The following is a 22,720-nucleotide window of genomic DNA, read 5'->3' as shown; positions in this document are numbered from 1 at the left end:
TTCAACTAAAAAGGCTTACACAGATAAAAAGGAAGACTGTTTCATTTTCAGCTGTGATATTTATGCTGTGTGTTTAGAAGACCAAGAGCAGGGTATGAGGAAAAACCTTCTTACTGCCGGCCTCATGCTGGAAGGTGTTTATGCGGGTGGCGATTAGGAGCTCTGGCTCTAGAGTCATGCATCCCTAGATCCCAGCCCTGGCCCTGCTGTGGAGCAGGTTGGCCCTGTATGAACTATATCCCCCTCAGTAAAATGGAACAACAGGAAGACGTACCTCTGAGGCTTATTGGGAGGATTGGGTCAGATGGTGCCTGTAACATGAATAGCACTAGGCAAATGCTTAGTAAATAACCATTGCTATTATTTTTCTTTGCACAAGTGCATCCTGATCTTTCTTCTGAAATTTTAAACCTGTTTCACCAACTTCCTTCTTTATCTCCGAATGGAAGTCCTTTGTTACCTTACATTTTGTTGGGGATTGGACTTCAGGTTCTGGATCAAGGTGGTATAGATGCACTTCTCTGTATCTCTCCTGCTAAATACAGCTAAAAACCCTGGACATCATATATAAAGCAATCCTAGAAAGACTGAAAGGTGTAGAAAAGGAGGCAGACTGGCTAAGGGCCTTGGGATTCAGGAACACAGTGGTGAGTTGCCTGGGTTGTCTTAGACTTGCTAGAGAAGCTGTAAACCAGAAAACACCAATGGGTGCTGACCAAAAGGACTGGAGAAAAGCTTACTCTTGGGCTGAGCCCGTGGCGCACTCGGTAGCGTGCTGCGCTAGCAGCGCGGCGACGCTCCCGCCGCCGCGGGTTCGGATCCTATTTAAGGATGACCGGTGCACTCCCTGGCTGAGCGCCGGTCACGGAAAAAAAGAAAAGCTTACTCTTTCTTGCCGAAGGACCAAGGAGGCAACCTTGTTAGGCAGTAACTTCCCTATTTTAGCCAAACACCGTGGAAAAAAATATGGTTCTAGGCCATTAACAAAGGACGAGTGAGAGCCTAGACTTAAGCCTTCACCTGAACATAATGAAGCACCTCTCACCCCTGCTGGGTGATGTCAGAGAAGAGTGACTGGGAAGCCAGGCTTTTATCTCCACTGGGCTTAATAAGGCATCCCCCCACCCAGCTGCGCTGTCAGTGGATGCTGTGTGGGGAGCCTGAACTCCCTCTCGTAGTAACAAGCACCTACCCAGCTTGTCCTGCAGTGAGGGACCTGAATCAACACCCCCATCTAGCAATAGTGAGGTGGTACCCCTCACGACTTATCATTAGAGGAGGCCTGTTAAAATAGGAGACTTAAGTTCCAAAGTCTCTTACCATTATATCCACAATGTTTAAAGTACAATTAAAAATCATGTATTACACCCAGAACCAGCAAAATCTCAAATGGAATGAGAAAAGATAATCAAGAGATGTTGGAATTATCTGACAAGGATTTTAAGCAGCCATTATAAAAATTCTTCAGCGAGCAATTCTGAACACAGTTGAAACAAGTGAAGAAAATCTCAGCAAAGAAATAGAAGATATAAAGAAAAGCCAAATGGAAATTGTAGGACTAAAGAAGTATATAATAACCTGAAATAAAAATTTAAAACTTGGCGAGTGGGCACAGTAGAAGAATGGAGAGGACAGAGGAATAAAGTATCCAGTCTGAACAACAGAAAGATGGTAGACCAGGGAAAAGTTAACCAAGCCTCAGAGGCATGTGGGACTCTAATAAAAGGTCTGACATTCTGTCGCTGGAGTCCCAGGAGAGGAGAAAAGGGGAGCAGCTAAAACAGTGTTCAAAGGGGTAATTTCTCCAATGTGGCAAAAAAACTTAAACCTACAGATTCAGGAGGGTCAAGATTGGGTTGTGTTCCTTGGTACAGCTTATGAATAGCAATTGACTCAACTCTCTGGAAGTTTCCATGATCCCATTAACCCATCTGTCATATTAAAACAGGAGAGAATCTGTTGTTGGTCTTTTCTTCTTAATGACTGAGACCTGTTTGCCTTATCTTAATCCAGGTTACATCAACCAGCATTTTTCAATAAAAGAATAAATAGTAGTGTTTTTACTAAATATATTGTTTTACTAAATCATCAATTACATGGGTAATGGTAGAAATGAGTGCTTATGGGCTCCAGAAGTCATGTACATGAATGTTCATAGCAGCCTTCTGGCTACTATGGTAGCCAAAAACTGGAAACAACCCAAATGTCTATCACTAATGGGGTGGACCAACACATGCGGTATGTTCCTATAGTGGAGTAATACACTATGAGTGACTGCGATGTGCAGCAGCATGTTTTTTGAAGGAACCAGGCACAAGGGAACACCTACTGCATGACTTATTTATCCAAAATTCCAGAAGAGGCAAAAGTAATTTAAGGTAATGGAGGTTAGAATATGAATTACTGTGAAGGGTCATCAACTGGGAGGAGGGGACACTAGGGAACCTCTGGGTTCTGGAATGTTCTCTAACTTGATATGGTGATGGTTGCACACGTGCATACATATATAAAACTTGTGCAAGTTGTGCACTTAAGATTTGTGCACTTTGGTAAATTAAATTTTAAAGTAAAACGTGTATGTGTTCTCATCTGAAACAAGTCTGTAAAATTTTCCTATTGCCTTCAGGACAAAGTTGAAACGTGTGAGCTTAACCTTCAAGGCCTCCCTTGGTTGGGCCCACGTGGCCTCTTTCCCGTTCCCCTGGCACCTCATGTTCTCCTCCAGTGCTGGGTGTTCATGGTGTGTTTTGCTCATCTCTAGGGCCTTCTCTTTCCCATATCCCCACCTTTGGAATCTTACTTTGGTAAGAGCAATATGTGTATCTGAGTTACCCATCAGTCCCCAATACATGTCACAAAGTAGCTTTCTTTTAAATGTTTGTCAAATGACTAGTAGAAGAATAAGAGTCTCCAGTTTTCAGATGTTAGCACACAGAGAAATCAGTCATGGAGAAAGGACCTGAAAACGCTGTTGTTGTGTTTGTTTCATGCTGATGGTGAGATTCCCGAGGGCAATGAGGAGATGGCCAGGTTCTTTCTTGCTGGTCAGGGCTGCTAAGAGCTTGGCGCCAGAGGTCTCTTCCTGGGTCCACCGAGGCTAGTGGCCCACTGGCCCCATCATTCCTGGCTGTTTGCAGGGCAAGACAGCCATACAGCAGGCCAAGTCTGGCTCATTACCCCTTCCTCTCCCCTTCTTAATACTGAGCACTTTCAACTGTACATTAAATATCGTGTACCAGCAGATTAAATGTTGTTTCAACCATTCTGTCTTCTGGTCTTTGAAGACCAGAAATATTCTCCTGCAATTTGTAATTTATGCTTTTTAAAAAACACATGCATTTTTTAGTTTAGCTGACCTGGGTTTTGCCACTCACTAAGCACTATGGCTGTGAAAAGGTTACCTTTACAAATCTCATTTTCTCTATCTGTCACATAAGAACACTAGTTCCTACCTTGCAAAGTCATTATGAGTGCCCAATATTTGCATGCAAGAAGTTGAGCATGTAAAAAGATAATTGGTATGCTTCCTTTCCTTCTCCCCTTTCCCATTTTCTAGCAGAGCTAACAAAGTTTCTGAAATGAGTCTTCATGATTTATAGACCTAATAGTCATCTGTACCCTGAGTATCTCACCTTGGGCAGTCTGCCCCAGCTGACAGTGGGATTTCTCCAAGACTTCCCTCAGATTTGTGCCAGGTCGTCAGGATGTGCAAATGTCAGGCAGGGGAGAAAGGACGAGAGGCTGCCTGCCTCTGGGTTCCCCCATTGGCTTCATCCCTCCCTGTGCCCAGAGGACGCATGTCACAGCTGTTCTCATGCATTTGAGATACTCATTTCAGGGCCAATGTGTGGCAGGTTCCCAGCACAGGCTGGAGACTCGGACTCCCAGTAAGTCTGTTTTTAAACTTTTTAAAATACCGTGGGCAAGGTGATCACCACTTTCCAAGGCTTTATTTATTATTGGCAGGGAGCTCATAATACAATGAGCAACTGAGATTCGGTCCATGGGTTAAAAATTAAAGACCAAATGTGTTCAGGACAGAATTCTGTTTGTTCAGGCACTGAAGTGTGACATTGTAGAAGGCGCATTATGGGTGGGAATTGCAGCCCAAGCAGCAGAGGCGGGATGCATATTTTTAAAAACTTGCTGTATGGGTTCTTTCTGTTCTAAATGTAGCTGTGCGTGTTAGCACAGATGTGCCGAAACAACTTCTCAGAGCTGCTTTGTGTTCTCTGCCACTGCCATGGTTGACCGATCCCTTTCTGATGCTGCTGCGTTCTCAAGTCATATCTTGTGGCCCTGTAAGGAGACTACTAAATTGAGTGTAGTTTTAAGTGATGTGCCTTCAAGTACATTAGAGATAAATTCACTTCTTGATTCATATTTTCCCTGCTTCTGCTGAAAATGGAGGTCTTTCATCTAGCTCTTTAAATACTTCACTGGTCAGTTTTTGACGTTTTGCTTAATTAAGCTGTCTTAAAGAAATAACAATAATGGAAAGCTAACACTGCACTTACATTTTTTTTCTTATGATTCAGCTAGTGTAAAGTTCTTTACAAAGAATGCAACAAAAATGCCCTAAGCAGAAGGACAAATAGAAAAGATTATATTAATATCTACCATTTTACTGAGCGCTTTCTAGAAGCCAGGGATTGTGCAAGACTTTCTGTTTTATTACCACTTACTAAAATGACACCTTTTGCTTGCAGTATTTTGCCTATTTTTCTTGTGAGGCCAAGGTGACTCACCTAAGTTCACATGGCTGAGCAGGTGGCAGTGCCAGGCCTAACTTGGCGCTCCTGGGTCCTGGGCCAGCTTTTCTGCCATTGCCCCTTGTCACATAAGTCTGAGGAAACCGAGAGGCTGGGATGCAGACAGGTGCTGTGCTGAGGGGCTGTGCCGCTGCCATGTGGGGGCCAACTTGGCTGCCCCTGAGCAGCGTTCTTCCAGACCAAGCAGGGAAGGATGCTTCGCATTCCAGGTCAGTTGGAAATACCTTTCTGACATCTAGCCGTGAGGTTGCTGATTGTTTTGTAATTGGTCAGTGTGGAAGCAGACAAATTTTGTAGCTATGCAGTGATTTAACATTCATTCACCAAATATTTATTGAGTTTCTACCATGTGTCAGGAATTTCCTTCTTACTTAAAAACAATTTTGTGTTGTGTTTTTCTCTTTTCTTTTCAGGCTCGTAATTAGAAATATAGTTAGCTTCTTAAAAACCATCTAATTTTATTATTTAAAGAAATATTTTATCTGCTTGATGAAGAATTCATGAGAAAATTGTTCTAAATTCAGGTGCAGCTGTTTGGTGAAGAAAAGTTAGTTGTTAATCTTCCTGGAATCTGGTAGTCAAACTTAGAAAATGTTTTTATTAATCACATTGTGCTTTGTACTTCTGGGCACAAAGCACAAGCTATTACTGTTGAGCCTTAGCTATACTGTAATAGCCTCAGCTATTACTGTTTTTGAAAAGCTTCTTTGTTTTGCTACAAAAGCTTTCAGAACACTACTACTTTACCCCATTGAGTTTTACTGTGGAATTGCAGTATCGTTCTTCCCTCTGAATTCTTTTTTGAGGATACACCTGCTATAATCTGAGCAGCTTTTCATGTTGTCTTTTCCTGGGCTCTTTCTGAGGGTGCACAGCCTCGCAGTGTCAAAGGAGCAAGGTTTGCTTGCAGGCTGCTGTCTTTGAGTGGGCCTGGGGCCGCTCATGGCCCTAGCGTGTTCCCGTGTTGCCACTGAGGCACTCTGCAGTGTCGCAGCCCTTGTGGAAGAAGCTGGGTGTGGACTCATCCCACAGTTTAGCATCACTCCTGCCTGCGCATTTGTTTCCTGTTGGAAGGACCCTAGATTCTCCCTTACTCAGGTTTCAGTACCCACTCCAGGTATGGCACTGTGGCACATTTTAGCTAGTCGACAAAACTTTGCTATTAAAGACCTCTATCTTCTAAAACTTTAATTTATAAAATGTAGACAGGTGGGAAAATGCTCAGCCTTTCTAATAGTAATAATAAGAAGGCAAAGTAAAGCCCCCAAATAAGATTTTTCACCAATTGAAAAAGCAACTTTAAAAAAAAAAATCTGTACTATCACTAAGGATAGACTGAGGTGGGCAGTTCTGTGGGTGCTATAAGTTGGAAGAACTTTTTAGAGTCAGTTGAGCAAGGTGTATCAAAGGGACTTAAAGATGTTTTTATTTTTTGATCCAGTAATTGTTCTTTTGGGAATTTCTCCAAAGGAAATAATCAGTGATGAGTTAAAAAAAAAAAAAGTATATGTGGATATTCATTACATTGTTGGTATAAATTTAGAAATGATGCAAATGTCCTGAAAAGAGGAATAGTTCAGTATATTATGGTAGATTGTAGTAATGGAATAGTATATACCCTAAAGAAATCACATTTTCAAAGAATTTTTATTACATGGATAGATGTAAAATACTGTATAAAGATGATCTCCATTTAAAAACACAAGTGTATGTGTGTAACATGTATGCTAATACTGAGAATGTTCATGGATAGGACCTGCTCCTGTCTCAGGGTTGGGGCTTGGCCTCTGAAGCAGGAGCTCAGAACCTAGAGTGCCAGCTGGGCTGCAGTGAGATTTGAAGGTGACAGTCCTCCCACTGAAGTGGACTCTAATTCTCAGGACTCCATGCCTGGAAGTCAGACCATGTTCTGGTTTTGCCCTGCTGCCTGATCCATTGCCTGATCTCTTTGCCTCGGGAGCTCAAAGGGCTCAGGAAATGGCGAGTGCCCAGGTTATTTGCTGCTGCTTAGCCTGGGCACTCCACAGACTTAACCGTGTGGGAATGCACTATGTTAGGCTTCTGGAGATGAACTTCTCGTCTGTTTTCTTTGTGCTTCCCATGTCCTGGCCTAGGACAGAATAGTTAGTTGGGATTAAAGTAATTTTTATCCAGTTCAGTGAGGTGTATATGTATGGGTGTCAGTTTTTCCTATCTAATTTTAACAGAGCACAGTAAGAAATTTGCATATTTAAAATCCACAGTTTGGAAATAAGCTTCTAAAAGAAGTTACCCTGAAAAATGGTCAGTGTGCAAATAGTTTGATTGTCATGGTGGCCTTTAAAAAAATCTTGTCACTGCATTTTGTAGTCACTGATGATCTTTCAGGAAAAAATATTCATGTTATTTACAAATTAATCCATCAGGAAGGAGTGTTTACATTTGCTATAGTATTTGGTGTTGTACTACTCAAACCTTTTGATTAGGTAATATTTGGTGATGATGCCAAGGTCATGCAAGGAGCATCAGAATTTCTCACCTGAAACTTCTAAACATTCGAGGGCCTAGGGTCTTGGTCCCATGCTGTCTCCATCTGTCCCCTCTGGGAGATCTCCAGTGCCCAGGATTTAAAGGCCATCTGCATGCACATGACACCAAAATACCTCTCAAGCCCAGACCTGTCCCCAGGGCTCCATACTAGGGTACATAATGGCTCACGTTCCAAATATAAGAGAGAGAAAATACATAACTGCTATCGTCCACTTCAGTGTCTCCAAGCACCTCCCACCTAATATGCCTAAATTGTGCTCTTGAGTCCCTCATCCCCAGCCCACAGCTTTTCCTCCCCATCTTAGTAAATGATACTTCCACCCATCCAGCTCAACCAAACATTTAGAACCTTGGAATTGTTTCTTTCTCTTACCACCCACCATCCTAGAAAGCAGTCCCCTTTCTGATCTGCCTTTAGCACGTATCTCACATCGCCTGCATCTTTCTGTTCCCCCTGCCCATGCAGTGGCCCAGCCGCATCGCCTAGTCATCCACTGCTGCCCTAGCCTTCTCCCTGCCTTCCTGATGCCGCTCTTACTCCTTTCCACTTGGTCCTTTATATAGCAACCAGGGTCATCTTTCTAAAATCCAAATTAGATTATTTTATCCACTTGCATAAAATTTTCAGTGGCTCATTATACACTTAGGAGAAAAAACAAATTATTTTCCTCATCTCCAGGACTTTATATTCTACCCTACTATATATCTGAATCACCTAGGGAGCTTTTAAAATAAATACACGTACACTCACATAGATATAGATACAGATACAGATGTAGATACAGATGAAGATATAGGTATAGGTAAAGATACAGGTATAGATGTATAGTTATAGGTATAGATACAGATACTGATATAGATATGTGCCAGGACCATCATCCCCAAGATGCAGATTAGGTTGGGCATGAGGTGAGGCCAAGACATTGTCACTTTTAAAAGCTCGCCTGGTGATTTAGATTCACAATAAGGATTGAGGACCACTGCTTTGTATCAGTGGTTCTTAAAATTTAGCCTGCACCATAATTATCTGAAAGGCTTGTTAAAACACTGTCTGCTAGGCCCTAACCCCAGAGTTTCTGATTCAGTAGGACTAGGGTGAGGCCCAAGAGTTATTTAGCACATCAAAAGACCAAGTTTCTAGGTGTTGCCTGTGCTACTGGTTCAGAAACCACATTTTGAGAATGCTGTTCCATGGGATTTGGCTCCTTCCTTCCTCTCTAACTTCGTCTCCTGCCCTTTTCCCCATGGTACCCTGCATACAGGCATGCTGGTATCCTTTCTGTAACTCACACATGCTCAGTGCTTTTTACCTCAGAGTCTTTGTGCTTCTGGTCCCCTCTCTCTTAAATGATCTTTCTCTGAGGTCTAGGAGTGTCTGATGCACTTTAATGGCGACATCATTGGCATGTTCAGGTCTCAGTTCAAGGTTCACTATTTTATAGAATAGTCTTACCTGACCAGCCATCTAAAATTAGCCCTCCAAGTCATCCCCTCTAGTAGATCATCCTATTTATTTCCTTTTTTTTTTTTTTTTTGTCTTTTTGTGACCGGTAGGGGGATCGCAACCCTTGGCTTGGTGTCGCCTGCACTGCGCTCAGCCAGTGAGCGCACTGGCCATTCCTATATAGGATCCGAACCTGCGGCGGGAGCGCCGCTGCGCTCCCAAGTGCTGTACTCTCCCGAGTGCACCACGGGGCCGGCCCTTATTTCTTTCATAGGAACTGTCATAGTCTGTAGATAAATATTTATTTGTTTCCAATCCCCTTTGCCCCCACTAAGTTTCATTCAGTATGTTTCTCTTGGTTAGTTGCTTAGTGGAAACTTACATGGTGGAAAGGTGGGTGGCTGCCAGGTGGGATTAGTCATAAGTGATGTTTTACCTCCTTCACATACATGTATTTTTTTAGCAAATAGTTATTGAACATCTAAGGGCAAGGCAAGGGATATAAGAATCAGTGAAACATGTTTCTTGCAATTGAAAACCCCAAAATGTAATTATAGAGTCAGACAGTCACACAAGTAGCTGCCGTATGGACCCTGGACTGCACAACCAGACTCACAGATCTGATGTCCCTGTCCTGCAAAGGAGCTAGTAAGCCGAGGAATAGTATGTTAATGCAGCTGTCTCCATGCCGTGGAGAAGAAGAATATTCTGACCCATCTAGCATTCTCTGTTGTGTTGTTGCTGCTCTGCTGATGGGCTGGGCTTTTCTTTTGGTTACCCAGGTGTGTGGGAGTGTGTCTGTCCTTCGGAGAGAACCTTAGTTTGTCAGGTCTGTCCTGCTTCCTCCTTTAAGAGGCTGCTCGGACAATACCAACCATGCTCCTTTTCTTTCTCCTGGATCACTGGTGGGGAGTGGAGATTTTACCCCCAGAAGACTCTTAAATGGGTCAGAACAACACATGAATCTAATTAACTCCAAAATCACTTTGACCTCAAGGTAGAAAATTCATTTTATGTTGAGATATTCTAGTGAAAGGCCTTAAATTCATTGTAATAATAAAATGCCCACAGGAGACACACCATATTTGAATATTAATTCTACTTCATTATCAAATTCCCAGGGAGGTATTAAAATCCAAAGATTACATTTCATTTTAAATTACAGTCTAAAGGCATTAAAGTTAAATTCTCTCACCCATGTGTGTTAAAATTCAGAGAAATTGGTGTTCAAAATGTATTCTTCCTGATTTCTTATTCTGCCCAATCCCAGCTGGAGGGCTCTTATGCATGCATAAGATCAGATCTTTTAAGAGCTGCAGCCTGAGTTTTCTCCTGCTGGAATGTGTGTGGTTCTTTCAGGAACACCCAGTACCAACTCTCTGATATATATGCTTCACTTTTTAAAATTAAAAAAGTTAGCAGGGCACAGGATTATCCACACGGTGGCTTCCATGCGCCACACTTAGAAAACAAGCCCATTCCCAGTCTTCCGGTAGTTACCCCACGTAAAAGTGTGTCTCCAGAAACCAACACCTGTATTTGTTGCCAAATGACAGACCATAGCAGAAAGTCTGTGATGTCTGAGGGAAAGAGGGCTGGAGAAGGTTATTTATTCTGCTTTGCCAGGAGTCCAGTCAGTCTCTGCCAATGGTGGGCTGTGACATGTGGCAGTAGTCTCCCTACTAATTTCTTGGATTCTGTCCTCCTTTGTACCAGTCATTGCACGACGCTCTTCCTCTCCTGGGTGTTGTGCGGGCCAGTCACAGTTTCTCTTCTAACTACTGAAACATCTATCCCTTTTCTAGAATTCACTTCAAGAACAGTCAGAACTTGGTGCATTTTTATTTCCCTTTATATCTTTTTATCTGACTTTCTAGGTCTTATTTCGTATCTATATCTACGTAGTCTATCCCCTAAGATTTCAACGTTTGCTCCTGGAAAAAGAAAAATCACTCTCCTGTCAGCTAAATCAGCCTTATTGCTTTAGTTTTTCATTCTTCCATGGCTTCTGATTAGTAAGCCTAATCATTCTAGATCCTCTTTGATTTCCTGAGCATCTTTGATTTCTAGAATTTTCCAAAGACCTTTTAAAATTGTAGTATTTTATTAGATTTATTTTTCTACATCAGTGCCAGGAGACGGTATCCTTGTGTTTTTCCTGGTCTTAGCATTTATTTAAACTTTTTGTTACCTGTGGTATTTACTATAGGTTTCTGACACACAAACAGCCTTTTTCAAGTTAAAAAAGTTCTCTAGATTTTTTTGAGACTTTAAAATCATGAAAAGGGGCTAAACATGATCAGGTGCTTTTTCTGTAATGGTTGAGATACTCATGAGTTACATTAATGAGGAGAATTACATTGTAGATTTTCCTGATCTACACTCATCTATTCTTGCATTTTTGAAAAAAACTCTGCCTGATCATGACATATTTTTGTAGCATGTTTAATTTAGTTAACCTAATATTATTTCTAGGATTTGGGGTGGGGTATCTGTGTTCATAAGTTACAAAGGCTGGTAGTTTTCTTATACTGGTCTGTCTTATCCTATCTGATTTTGGAGTGAAGTCATATTAGCTTTATAAAATGAGTTGGGAAGCTTCCCCTCTTTTTCTGTTACTTTGGAACAACTTGTATACAAAGTAGATGTTCTGTTTCTTGAAAATTTGGTGGAACTCAGTTGTAGAGCTGTTTGGGTCCTTGACTTTTTTTCAGTCATTTAGTATTTTTTAAAAATACTATTTTTTTAAAAAGTTTTTCTTATATTCTTTTTAGGCACATGTTTATTTTGGAATTCAGGTAAGAATTGACACTTACAGACAATCATTGCACAAAGTAACCCAGTTATTTCAGTTGCAAACATTAATAAACATTTTTTCTTCAAGACAGTTACCTCTTTTTAAGATCAGTCTTAAGGGTTGGCTGGTTAGCTCAATTGGTTAGAGGACAGCCTTGTAATATCAAGGCCATGGGTTTGGATCCCCTTACTGGCCAGCAGCCTAAAAAAGAAAAAGAAGATCAATCTTAGTACCACACTATGCAAAAAAAAAAAATCTCAACAGATTAAGATAGGAGAAGCCAGCTATACTTTTTAGTAGCAACTATTCCAAAAGAATATAAGTTTCAATGATATAAATCAGATTAAGAAGAGGTAGTCTAAAATATAATTATACTTAACAAAATGAGACTTATTCTTCTAAAGAGGTCCTCTAAGCTGGTTTTTATTCTGCTATGGTTTTTTAAGCCGCACTAAGAGGGAGGGGGAGAAAAACTAATCTTCTCAAAAATGTTCCGATTTTTGGTAGCCAGCTCTCATCAATTTTAAGCCTTCTTTAAGTAACTTAGAAGTTCATCTTTTCCCATTTGGTAACCATGTTTTTCCCACTGTTCTTGCAGCTGTAGTAACAGAGCCCCAATTTCTTTTTCTGAAGAAATGCTCCCTTTCTGATGTCCTGGCCACTTAAAGGAAGTGGAGAAGTGGGCCAGTGCTGCGTCTCCTGTAGAGGACAGGAGCTACCTCAGTAGCTCAAGTGGTCGAGTGGTCACATCAGGTTCCCTGGAGTCTATAACAAAGTCTGGCCAGGGCTTCAGTGATTCTGAACTGTCTTTTACTTTAATTAAATCTTTTCGAATTTTAACTGTAAATGAGCCAAGTTTTTTCTCTTCTTTTGAAATCTTCAACCGAAATCCAATTTTGTAAACATCATTTTGTATTTTGAATAATGAGGCCAAAAGAGTCATTGTCTTTGGTGAAAAACTGCCCACATTTTTACTGACTTTGTTAAATTCTTCTAAACTTGCATTAACAGGTAAACCTGTGTAAGGAGCCACATCAAAGTCATAGATGATTTACATGGTTACCAACAAGAATTTTTTTCAGTTTCACCCAAATCCTCTCTCCTGATACTCCAGTCAAGGCTTTTATTTAACTGCAATTGCTGCAGAGTGCAGGATCATGGTCACCAGGATTTTCTACAGTTCTCCCATCAAAAACTGAAATATCTTAAAATTTGAAAACCATCTTGTATTCTCTTTTTTGCATGTCCAACAAATCTTTCTTATTTTTTAAATAGTTATAACCATTAAAGTACTATCAAAATCTAAAAGAAAATTTATAGTGAGATCTCTGCATTCAGCATCTTTCTACCAGTCGGTTGTGAATTCTACCTTAGCATATCTTCCATCAGTGATGACATTAATTCGTAGCATAGAGATTTCAGAATTTTCCTCATGAAGCCTGGCAGTAATTGTTTTGTGTTTTTCTCCTGGATCGTTTGTCATCTGGGTACCAGCCAAATGACACATCTCCTTCATTGAGCTGGGTGGGCATTGGTAGCAGAATCACCATCCTGAGGCTTTACTCCAGTCAGTAAATCCCTCACTGCTTCTCCAGCTATTCTTACTTCATGATTCTCTTTGACACAATCCTCAGACTCTTCAGTCCTGCTGTGAAAAGTGACTGGAATTCTAGAGACTGCAACTTCATTGTAAATAGATATGGCTTCAGAAGGCAGACTACTCCAACTGCACAGCTCATTGTGGGCCTGTGCCAAGGATGCAGGTACCTCAGCCTCTGGAGAGAAGTTACCCACCACACATCTCCATGCTTAGGCTCTTTTGCCTTTTGCCGAGGAGGCCTCTCACCACACCTGACTATTGCCTTTTCCCAGTGGGGGTGTGGCCCAGTCGGCTACTCTAAAAATTATTGTTCTATTCAGGCCTTTTATTTCTTGTGTCAATTATAACATTTTCTACTCTTCTCAGAAACGTCTAGATATTCCATCTAGATTTTTTCATTTTTTTCATAAAATTGTTCATGATATTTTATTATTTTACCTATGTTGTCTATGCCTATTTCTCCCTTTTCATTCTGTTCTTTGAAAAATGATGTCTCTCTTTTCCTTCCTCAGTCTTTCTGGAATTTTTCCATTCTATTAATGTTTACAAAGAACCAGCCTTTTGTTTTGGTTAATCTTTTCTATAGAGCTGTTATTCTCTAATTCACTAACTTTTGCCTGTCAGCCTAGATGATCAAAGATGAAAGTGTTAGCAGGCCTCCCCTCAAAAATGATGCAAGAGAGGAATCAGTGGAGTGACATCTTCAAAATACTAAAAGAAAACTGTTACATATCCAGCCAAAATATCCTTCAAAAATGAGGGCAAAATAGAGACATTTTCAGACAGACAAAAGCTGATAGAATTTGTTACCAACAGAACTGTCCTATAAAAAAAGTTTAAGGAAGTTCTGTAAGGTGAAGGAAAATGATACCACGTGGAAACATGATCTATTCAAATCTAAACAAAGAAATCAGATCACTCGAAAAGTTAGATATATTGGTAAAAATGAAATACTTTTTTTCTCACCTTTTAATTTCTTTAGAATATAGTCGGCTCTTTAAAGCAATCATAATAGCAGTGTATTTGGGGGTTTATAACACATGTAGAAGAAAAATATATGAGAGCGATAGCTCAAAAGTTAAGTAGGGTACACAGTTGTAAAATTCTTATCTCATAAGTGGAATAGTATAATGTTATTTGTAGATAGACTTCAACAAGTTAAAGATGCATACTCTAAACCCTAGAGCAACCACTTTAAAAAAAAGAAAAGAGAGATAGTTACTAAGCCAATATTGGAGGAAAAAATGGAATATTAAAAAAATACTCAGCCTAAAAGAAGTCTGGAAAAGGGGAACAAAGAAGAGTTAGGATGAACGTAAACAGATGGCAGAATGATAAACTTAAATCCCATCATATTGATAAATGCATTAAATGTAAATGACTTAAATATCCAATTAAAAGACAGAGACTGTTAGACTGTATAAAAAAGATAAAACACAATTATGTGATGTCCACAAGGAATGCATTTTGGATATAAAGATAAAGATAATGGTAAGTGAAAAAATGATATACCATGCAAACACTTATAAGAAAGCTGGAGTGGCTATGTTAATATTGGACAAAATAGACTTGAGCTAAGGAATATTGCTAGAAATAAAAGGAGGCTATTTCATGATGATTAAAGGGTCAGTTCCTCAAGAAGACATAACAGTCTAAACATATTGCTAATAGCAGAGCTTCAAATAACTCAAGCAAAAACTGACAGAACTGAAAGGAGAAATAGATCTACAATCATAACTGGATATTTTAACACTCTTAATAAATTCTAAAACAAGCTGAAAGAAAATCAGGAGGAATATAGAAAATTTCAACACCATCAACCACCTTGATCAATTGAAATTTATAGAATGCTGCACCAACAACAAAATATACATTCTTTCTAGTACACATGGAACATTCCCCAAGACAGACCATATGCTGGGCCATAAAACAAATCTCAATAAATTTAAAAGAATTGAGATTATACAGTATGTTCTCTGACTACAACCATTAAATTAGAAAGCAATAGCAATAAAATATCTTTAAAATCCCTAAATATTTGAACAATAACACACTTCTTAGGTAACAAATGTCAGAGATAAAATCATATGGGAATTAGAAAATATTTTGAATTGAGTAAAAATGAAAACACAACATATCTAAATTTGTGAGATAGAGATAAAGTAGTGTTTAGGAAATTTCAAATACTTACATTAGGAAACAAAGATTTAAAATCAGTGATCTTAGTTTCCAACTTAAGCTAGTAAAATCAAGAGCAAATTAGACCAATGTGAGAAGTAGAAGAAAGGAAATAAAGATAAGAATAGAAATCATTGAAGTAGAAAACAGACAGAGTAGAAAAAAATCAGTGTAATCAAAGGTGGATATTTAAAATTGGTAAATATGTCTGCCTGTTAAGATAAAAAGAGAAAATATAAATGACCTATATCAAGAATGAAGGAGGGGGGCATCTTTATAGATACGATAGGCATTCAAAGGATATAAGGGGATATTATAAACAACTATGCCAAAAATTTTGACAAATTAGATGATATGAACAATTTCTTTGCAACACAGAAAATATCAAAACTGAATGAAGGATAAACAGAAATTCTGCATAGCCTATCTTTTAAAAAAAGAATTTGTTATAAAAAGCCTTTCACAACAAAATCTCCAAGCACATGTGGTTTTAACAGTAAATCCTATCAGGTATTTGAGAAAAAAGAATACCCAGTATTTCTCTTTCAGAAAATAGAGGAGGAGGAAATGCTTTCCAACTTATTTAATGAAGTCACCATTACTCTGTTACCAAACCCAGACAAAAACTTTTCAAGAAAAAGTAAACAAACAAAAAAATTACCAAACTGTATCCCTCATCAACAGAAACATAAAAATCCTTTTCAAAATATTAGCAGATTGCATCCTGTAATATGTAAAGTGATAACGCATCATGAACAATGATGGTTTTTCTCAGCCATGCACTGTTGGTTTAATGTTAGAAAACCAAACACTTTAATTCTCCCATATTGGCAGAGTAAGAGGGTTTACTCAATAGAGGAAAAACATTTGACACAAAATTCAACACTCACTCATGAGGCAAACTATCAGTATAAGAGAACTTCCTCACCTTGATGAAGAGCATTTATGAAAGACATTTAACAGCTAATTGCATACTTTATGATGAAAGACTGACTGCTTTCACCCTAACATCAGGAACAAGACAAGAATGTCTGCTCTCACTACTCCGGTTAACAATGTGCTAAAGGACCAAGCAACCCATTAAGCTAAGACAAATGAGAGGCATACAGATTGAAAAGAAGCAGTAAAACTGTCTTTATTCATAAATGAGATGATCATGTGTGTTAAGGAATTTATAAGAAATTTATGAGAAATGAATTTTATATGGTCACAGAACATGTATATGAAAATTAATGACATAAAACTAGCAAAGAATAACTAGAAAAAATTGAAATGCCACCTACATTAGCATCATAAAACATGAAGTATTTAGGGATGAGTTTTGACAGAATATGTGCAATACCTGTACTGTAAAAAACATGACATGCTGATAGTTAAGATTTAACAAACAACTCAATATTCTTAAGATAATCAGTTCTTCTCAAGTTGATCTATGGAGTGAATGCTATACTAGTCAAAATCCCAGGAGATTTTTTTCCCTAAAAATTGACAGCTGGTTTAAAAATGTATTTGGAAATGCTAAGGCTTTAGAATGACTGTTACAGATTGAATTATGTTCCCTGGCCGCATTCATATGTTGATGTGCTAATTGCCAGTACCCTAAAACTTGACCTTACTTGGAAATAGGGTTATTGCAGATGTAATTGGTTAAGATGAGTTCATACTGGAGTAGGATGGTCCCGTAGTCCTGTATAACTGATACCCTTCTAAAAACGGGGAATTTGGACACAAACCACACACACAGGGAGAATGCCAGGTGACGATGAAGACAGTGAGTGCTAAAGATTGCCAGCAAACCACCAATAGCTAGGAGAGAGGCACAGAACAAATTCTTTCTCACAGCCCTCAGAAAGAACCAACCCTCCGAACACCTTAATCTTTGACTTCTACCCTCCAGAATTGTGAAACAATAAATCTCCTGTTTAAGCCATTTGGTTTGTGATATTCTGTTATGGCAGCCCTGCCAACTAATACAACAGCCAAAAAAAAGAGGATTTTACTTCTTCTTTTGTGATTTACCATAAATTAATTAAGATAGTATGGTATGGTTAGTCCAGAAATAGACTGAATGGGGGAAAGAATATTTTTCTCAGCAAATGGTAGTGGAACAATTTTATATCCTTATGGGGAAAAAAGAAACTTTGACTCTTACCTTATACCAAATTCAAAAATTGATTTAAAATGGGAATATAAAAGCTAGAACTAAGAAACTGGTAAAAAGAAAACATTGTGGATATGTTTGGGTAGGCCATGATTTCTTGGGACACAAAAAGCACTAACCATGAGAAAAGTTTTGATAAATTGTTCCTCATCTAAATTAAAAAGTTATGCTCTTTGAAACACACTATTAAGAAAATAAGACAAGCCACAGTCTAACAAAATATTTGCAATGCATATATCTGGCACAGGATTTACTCACATGCAGAATGTGTAAAGAACCTCTTACAACTCAATAAGAACAAGACAAACTAATAAAATGTGGAAAATATTTGAGCAGCACTTCACTAGAGAAGATTCAGGAATAATCCATAAGTACCTAAAAAGATGCTTCACATTATTAGTTATCAGGGAAATGCAAATCAAGACCACAGTGTGGTGGTGTTACCTAAAAAGTCTGACAGAATCAGGTGTTGGTAAAGGTCTGAAACACATTGCTGGACGTTGTGTAAATTGGTTCGGCAACTTTGGAAAATAGTTTGGCAGTTCTTATAAAATTGAACATACACTTAATATATGACCTAGCAATTCTTCTCGAGTATCGACCCAAGAAAAAATTAAAACATGCATCCACAAAAAACATAGATAGAGGTTCATAGCACCTCTACTCATTGCACATCGAACTGCAGTCAACCCAGTGTCCATCGACACGCAAATGGATAGGTAAATGGTGTTATGTTTATAGTCAGAAATAAAAGAAAACAAACTACTGCTTCATGTAACAACATGGATAAATCTCAAAAACATTTAAGAAGGACTTCTATTGATGTGATCTCATTTGTGTGATAGTATAGAACAAACAAAATATACCTATCGTGACAGAGAGCAGACGAGTGGTACCTGAGGCAGGGGCATGAGTGGTGGTGATTACAGAGGCACACGAGAAACTTTTGGGGTGATGGAAATATTCTGTAACCACTCACACAGGTGCAGTGGCAGTTTACTCTGTGTGAGTTATATCTCAGTGAAGTACATTTTAGAAGTAAAGCAAAGCACGAAAGGGGACAAGTGTGGAGGGCAGTGTGTTACGTTTTAGGAGTTTCTTCTGGGGTTTGCAGCAAGTCTCCCAGACGTTGGCTCCGTGGATGTTCTTTGGCTTCAAGTAGATTAGGAGTTCTCACCTCAGCTGCATGTTGGAGTCCCCTGGAGAGTTTCTCTAAGACACTGATGCCCAGAGATTTGGATTCATTTGTCCTGGGGTTGGGACCACAGCATTGGCACTTTTAAAAACTTCTCCAAGTGATTCTAATGTGTAGCCAAGGTTGAGAACTACTGGCCTAGGCTTTTGCTCTGACTTCTTTCTAGAGAGAATGTCTGCAAAGTGGAGGCTACCTGCTTTCTTATTGCTCTGGAGACACACCATCCCTTGTTCCTCTGGCCTTGGGACAGAAGCACCAGCTCCACTGTGAAATGCCCAGTGCTGAGCTGCACAAAACACATGGAACTAAATGTGGTACAAGGTCAATGGCACTCTATTTTTGTGAGACTTAGAATTGCTGTGTAAAGCAAAAGCCAGCAGCAGAGTATGGATGGAACAGCGGTCAAGATGGTCAAGAGCAGCACGGCCCTAACCTAGAGTACCCATACCTACCAAATTCCTTGTGATTGTAGAAGTAGATCTCCCTATATTTGGACTTTGCTGAAGGGCTGCTAATGGTTGGTGAAGGATTACTATGTCCAGCTCTTTTCAGACGTAGATGGTAAAGAAAACCTTTAGAATCTCAGAACCAAGTGGCAATAATACTACAAGTTTTAGCCGTTTCCTGTGATCTCATGATGTGCTGAGCACTGTGTTGAGTGCTTTCTCACATAATCCTCACTGTAGCTCTGAGGGGTAGGTATGGCCTTGTTCCATGTGAGAAGGTCTAGATGATGAGGTTTGTAAACTGTCTACCAGGCTGAGCTGGAATTCTGCAGTGGGTCTGTTTGCCCCCAGAGCATCCCAGCTCCCTCTGTGGGAGGGATGGTTGTTGGCTGTCATTGGGAGGCCGTTGCTTCTTCATCTCTCCCAAGGCATCTGGGCCACATCATCCAGCAGCTGCCTCTGAGCTTGCAGCTTTCTGAGTTGGCTGTTGGCCCGCCCCAGGATGGTGACATCCCTAGGGAGAGCCTTCCCACCTTGGTTGTTTGCTTACTCCAGCATAAGGATTCTGGTGGTCTTCATGTCTGTATGTCTGTGTGTATCATGAGCACCTGTGTTGGGAACAAATTTTTACCAGATATTAAAGCTTGATTCAATATAAATTTAAATAGGCAATTGGTTCCACCTTGGTATTGTGCTCTTGTGTTTCTTCCGGTTTTTGTATTTGCCATTCAGTGTGAGAGCAGCCAGATTAATTGAGGTTCTTTTTTCCATCAGTCTAACTTATTTTCCCAAAGGAGCTTAGATATTACTAGAATTGGGCGGAATGCATTCCCTGACACTGTTGGCTTATGTGGGGAAGGACAGTTAGCAAATCACTTAACTGTCCTTCTGTTTACACTTTATTTCCAGAGGCTAACTGTTAGTTTGTTTAAGCCAGGCTTATTGCCTTGTCGAGATGCATTACCACATGACAGCAGTCATGGAGCTTGGCTCCTCATATGAACTACAACTTGTGACTCATTTATGATGGGTCTAGAATCAGTTCCCAACATGTTAGGTAAAGAAACAAACAACTTCCTTGTTTTATGAAGTGCTAACAGAAGGAAACCTGTTAATTTCCTAATAACGCCCCAGACGTTAGGCCCACACAGGCAGCTGCAGCGTGGATGGGGGTCACGTGATCACAAAACCACACATCAGTCGCTGTTCGTGAAGGTGGCACCAATGTCTGCTTTGCCCAGTGACCTTAGCCTGTGTTCGTTCCTAAGTGTGTAATTATGTATTGGTCATAGTGCTGTCATTTTTGTTTCGAATAGTCATTTATGTTGTAAACATTTAATGAGTTTCTGTAAAATGTTCTCTTGTATTCTTTCATAATGCAGCTGTGTGGATGAGAAATATTTATCCAGCAACACACACCCTCAGTTCACCCACAACTCTCGTGTACCTGTGATTTTTAAGAACTCTTACTATTGCCTGCTTAAATTTCAGTGTTCAGTGTTTGATTTCATTTCCTTCAAAGAAAATCTGAACCCATTTAGCATATCTCAGAATTCTATTTTTTATTTTTTTTAGAAGTGAGATGTTTTGCTTCTGCTGAATAATAAATCCTGACTATTTTATTTCTCTCATCAAAAAAGTGGCTTTTGAAAACAAAACTATAATTTTGCTGAATACAGAGTAGAAGTGTAAATTCAGCTGTGGAAGTTCGTTCTCCTCCTGTTTCCTCCTGCTTTCAGGAGCATAACTCCTTGCTCTAGCCAACTGAACTTCTTTCACTTACCAGTATGAATATCTCCCACTGCTGCCATCCCTCCCAGTGCTCTTTGCTGAGCATTTACTGTGTACTGACCAGACACAGTAATACATCCCATGCTCATCATCACCCTTTGAAATAGGCCCTGTCATCCCCCAAAGTGATTTACTTTGATCCTTTTTTTATTGGCTACCCAAGTACGCCATAGAAGACTAAATCTTACATGTTCAGTAGCCTGCCCAAGGCCACAGGACTAATAACCCAGCTGTGGCCTGAGCAGCCTGGCTCCCCAGTGCTCCCTCACTCTCTCAATCCCTGTGCTGCACTGCCTTGCATTTCCTGGAGTACCCCGTGTTCCTTCTCATCTCCCTGCCCTTGCTCGTGCTCTTCCCCTGTCCAAAACACTCTCCACAGCCCCCTTTTCTTTCCCATCCTAAGCTAAATGTCCCTTCTTTAGGGAGGGCTTCCCTGTGAGCTCAGGCTATATGCTCCCCTAGCTAAACCAAACCCAGTGCAAAGCCACTCTCAGTCTGGCACGGAGATGCACCCATGTTCCAGAGGGTTTAGATCACACACTTGCAGAGAGCTGGTGAAGATCAGCTGGCATTTTCTCTCTCTCTCTCTCTCTGCCAGCTGGTTACAAGTCCCTGCTCCTTTTCTGGATCTCACCTTGTCTTCACCCCATGGTGAAGTAGCAAGGCAGATATGTTTGGCAGCAGCTCTCCTTTCCCGCTTGGAGAGTAGCAACCTGTCCTGCTGCTAGGTGTGTGGCAGGTTGTGGGAGGAGAGATGGGATGTGAGGGCTGGATCAGGATGCTTTGGACAGTCTCAGGAGGGGCCACCACCAGCATGGCTATAAAGTATCCCTCTGTGCTTTTGCAACTGGTGATCCCCTCCAAGACTCACCTCTGTAGTGGTCTGACTCTCCATGCCACGGCCTCTCAGACTGTGTGAGGTGAAGAGCCAGCTGTCTTTCCCCCAAGTCTTCCTGGACCGATTTTTCTTCTCCTCCCCTCCCCTCCTCTCTTCCCTTCTCCTCTCCTCCCCTCCCCTCCTCTCTTCCCTTCTCCTCACCTCTCCTCTCCTCTCCTCCCCTCCCCTCCTCTCTTCCCTTCTCCTCTCCTCTCTTCTCCTCTCCTCCTCTCTTCCCTTCTCCTCACCTCTCCTCTCCTCTCCTCTCCTCTCCTCCCTTCTTCTCTCCTCTCCTCTCTTCTCCTCTCTTCCCCTCTTCTCCTCTCCTCTCCTCTCTTCTCTCCTTTCCTCTCTTCTGTCCTCTCTCTCCTCTCCTCTCTTCTCCTCTCCTCTCCTCTCCTCTCTTCTCCTCTCCTCTCTTCTCTCCTCTCCCCTCTCCTCTCTTCCCTTCTCCTCTCCTCTCCTCCTCTCCTCCTCTCCTCTCCTCTCCTCTCTTCCCTTCTACTCTCCTCTCCTCTCCTCTCTTCTCCTCTCCTCTCTCCTCTCCTCTCTTCCCTTCTCCTCTCTCCTCTCCTCTCCTCTCTCCTCCTCTCCTCTCCTCTCCTCTCTTTTCTCCTCTCTTCCCTTCTACTCTCCTCTCCTCTCCCTTCTCCTCCCCCCTCTCCTCCTCTACTCTCCTCTCCTCTCTTCTCCTCTCCTCTCCCCCTCTCCTCTCCTCTCCTCTCCTCTCCTCCCTTCTACTCCCCTCTCCTCTCTCCTCTCCTCTCTTCTCTCCTCTCCCCTCTCCTCCTCTCCTCTCCTCCTCTCCTCTCCTCCTCTCCTCTCCTCCTCTCCTCTCCTCCTGTCCTCTCCTCTCCTCCTCTCCTCTCCTCTCCTCTCCTCTCCTCTCCTCTCCTCTCCTCCTCTCCTCTCCTCTCCTCTCCTCCTCTC

The 22,720-nt window shown here is 40.7% G+C and overlaps 1 protein-coding gene and 1 pseudogene across 1 annotated transcript in view; one reads left to right on the top strand and one right to left on the bottom strand.

The window, feature by feature from the left end:
• Positions 1-22,720, top strand: part of ATXN10 (ataxin 10) — a 180,358-nt gene that overhangs the window by 124,926 nt on the left and 32,712 nt on the right. The gene's annotated exons all lie outside the window — the stretch shown is intronic.
• Positions 12,066-21,808, bottom strand: LOC134360411 (CCA tRNA nucleotidyltransferase 1, mitochondrial-like; annotated as a pseudogene).

This window comes from Cynocephalus volans, chromosome 12 (genome assembly GCF_027409185.1).
Source record: "Cynocephalus volans isolate mCynVol1 chromosome 12, mCynVol1.pri, whole genome shotgun sequence".
NCBI lineage: Eukaryota > Metazoa > Chordata > Mammalia > Dermoptera > Cynocephalidae > Cynocephalus > Cynocephalus volans.
This window is presented reverse-complemented; position numbering and strand designations above follow the sequence as displayed.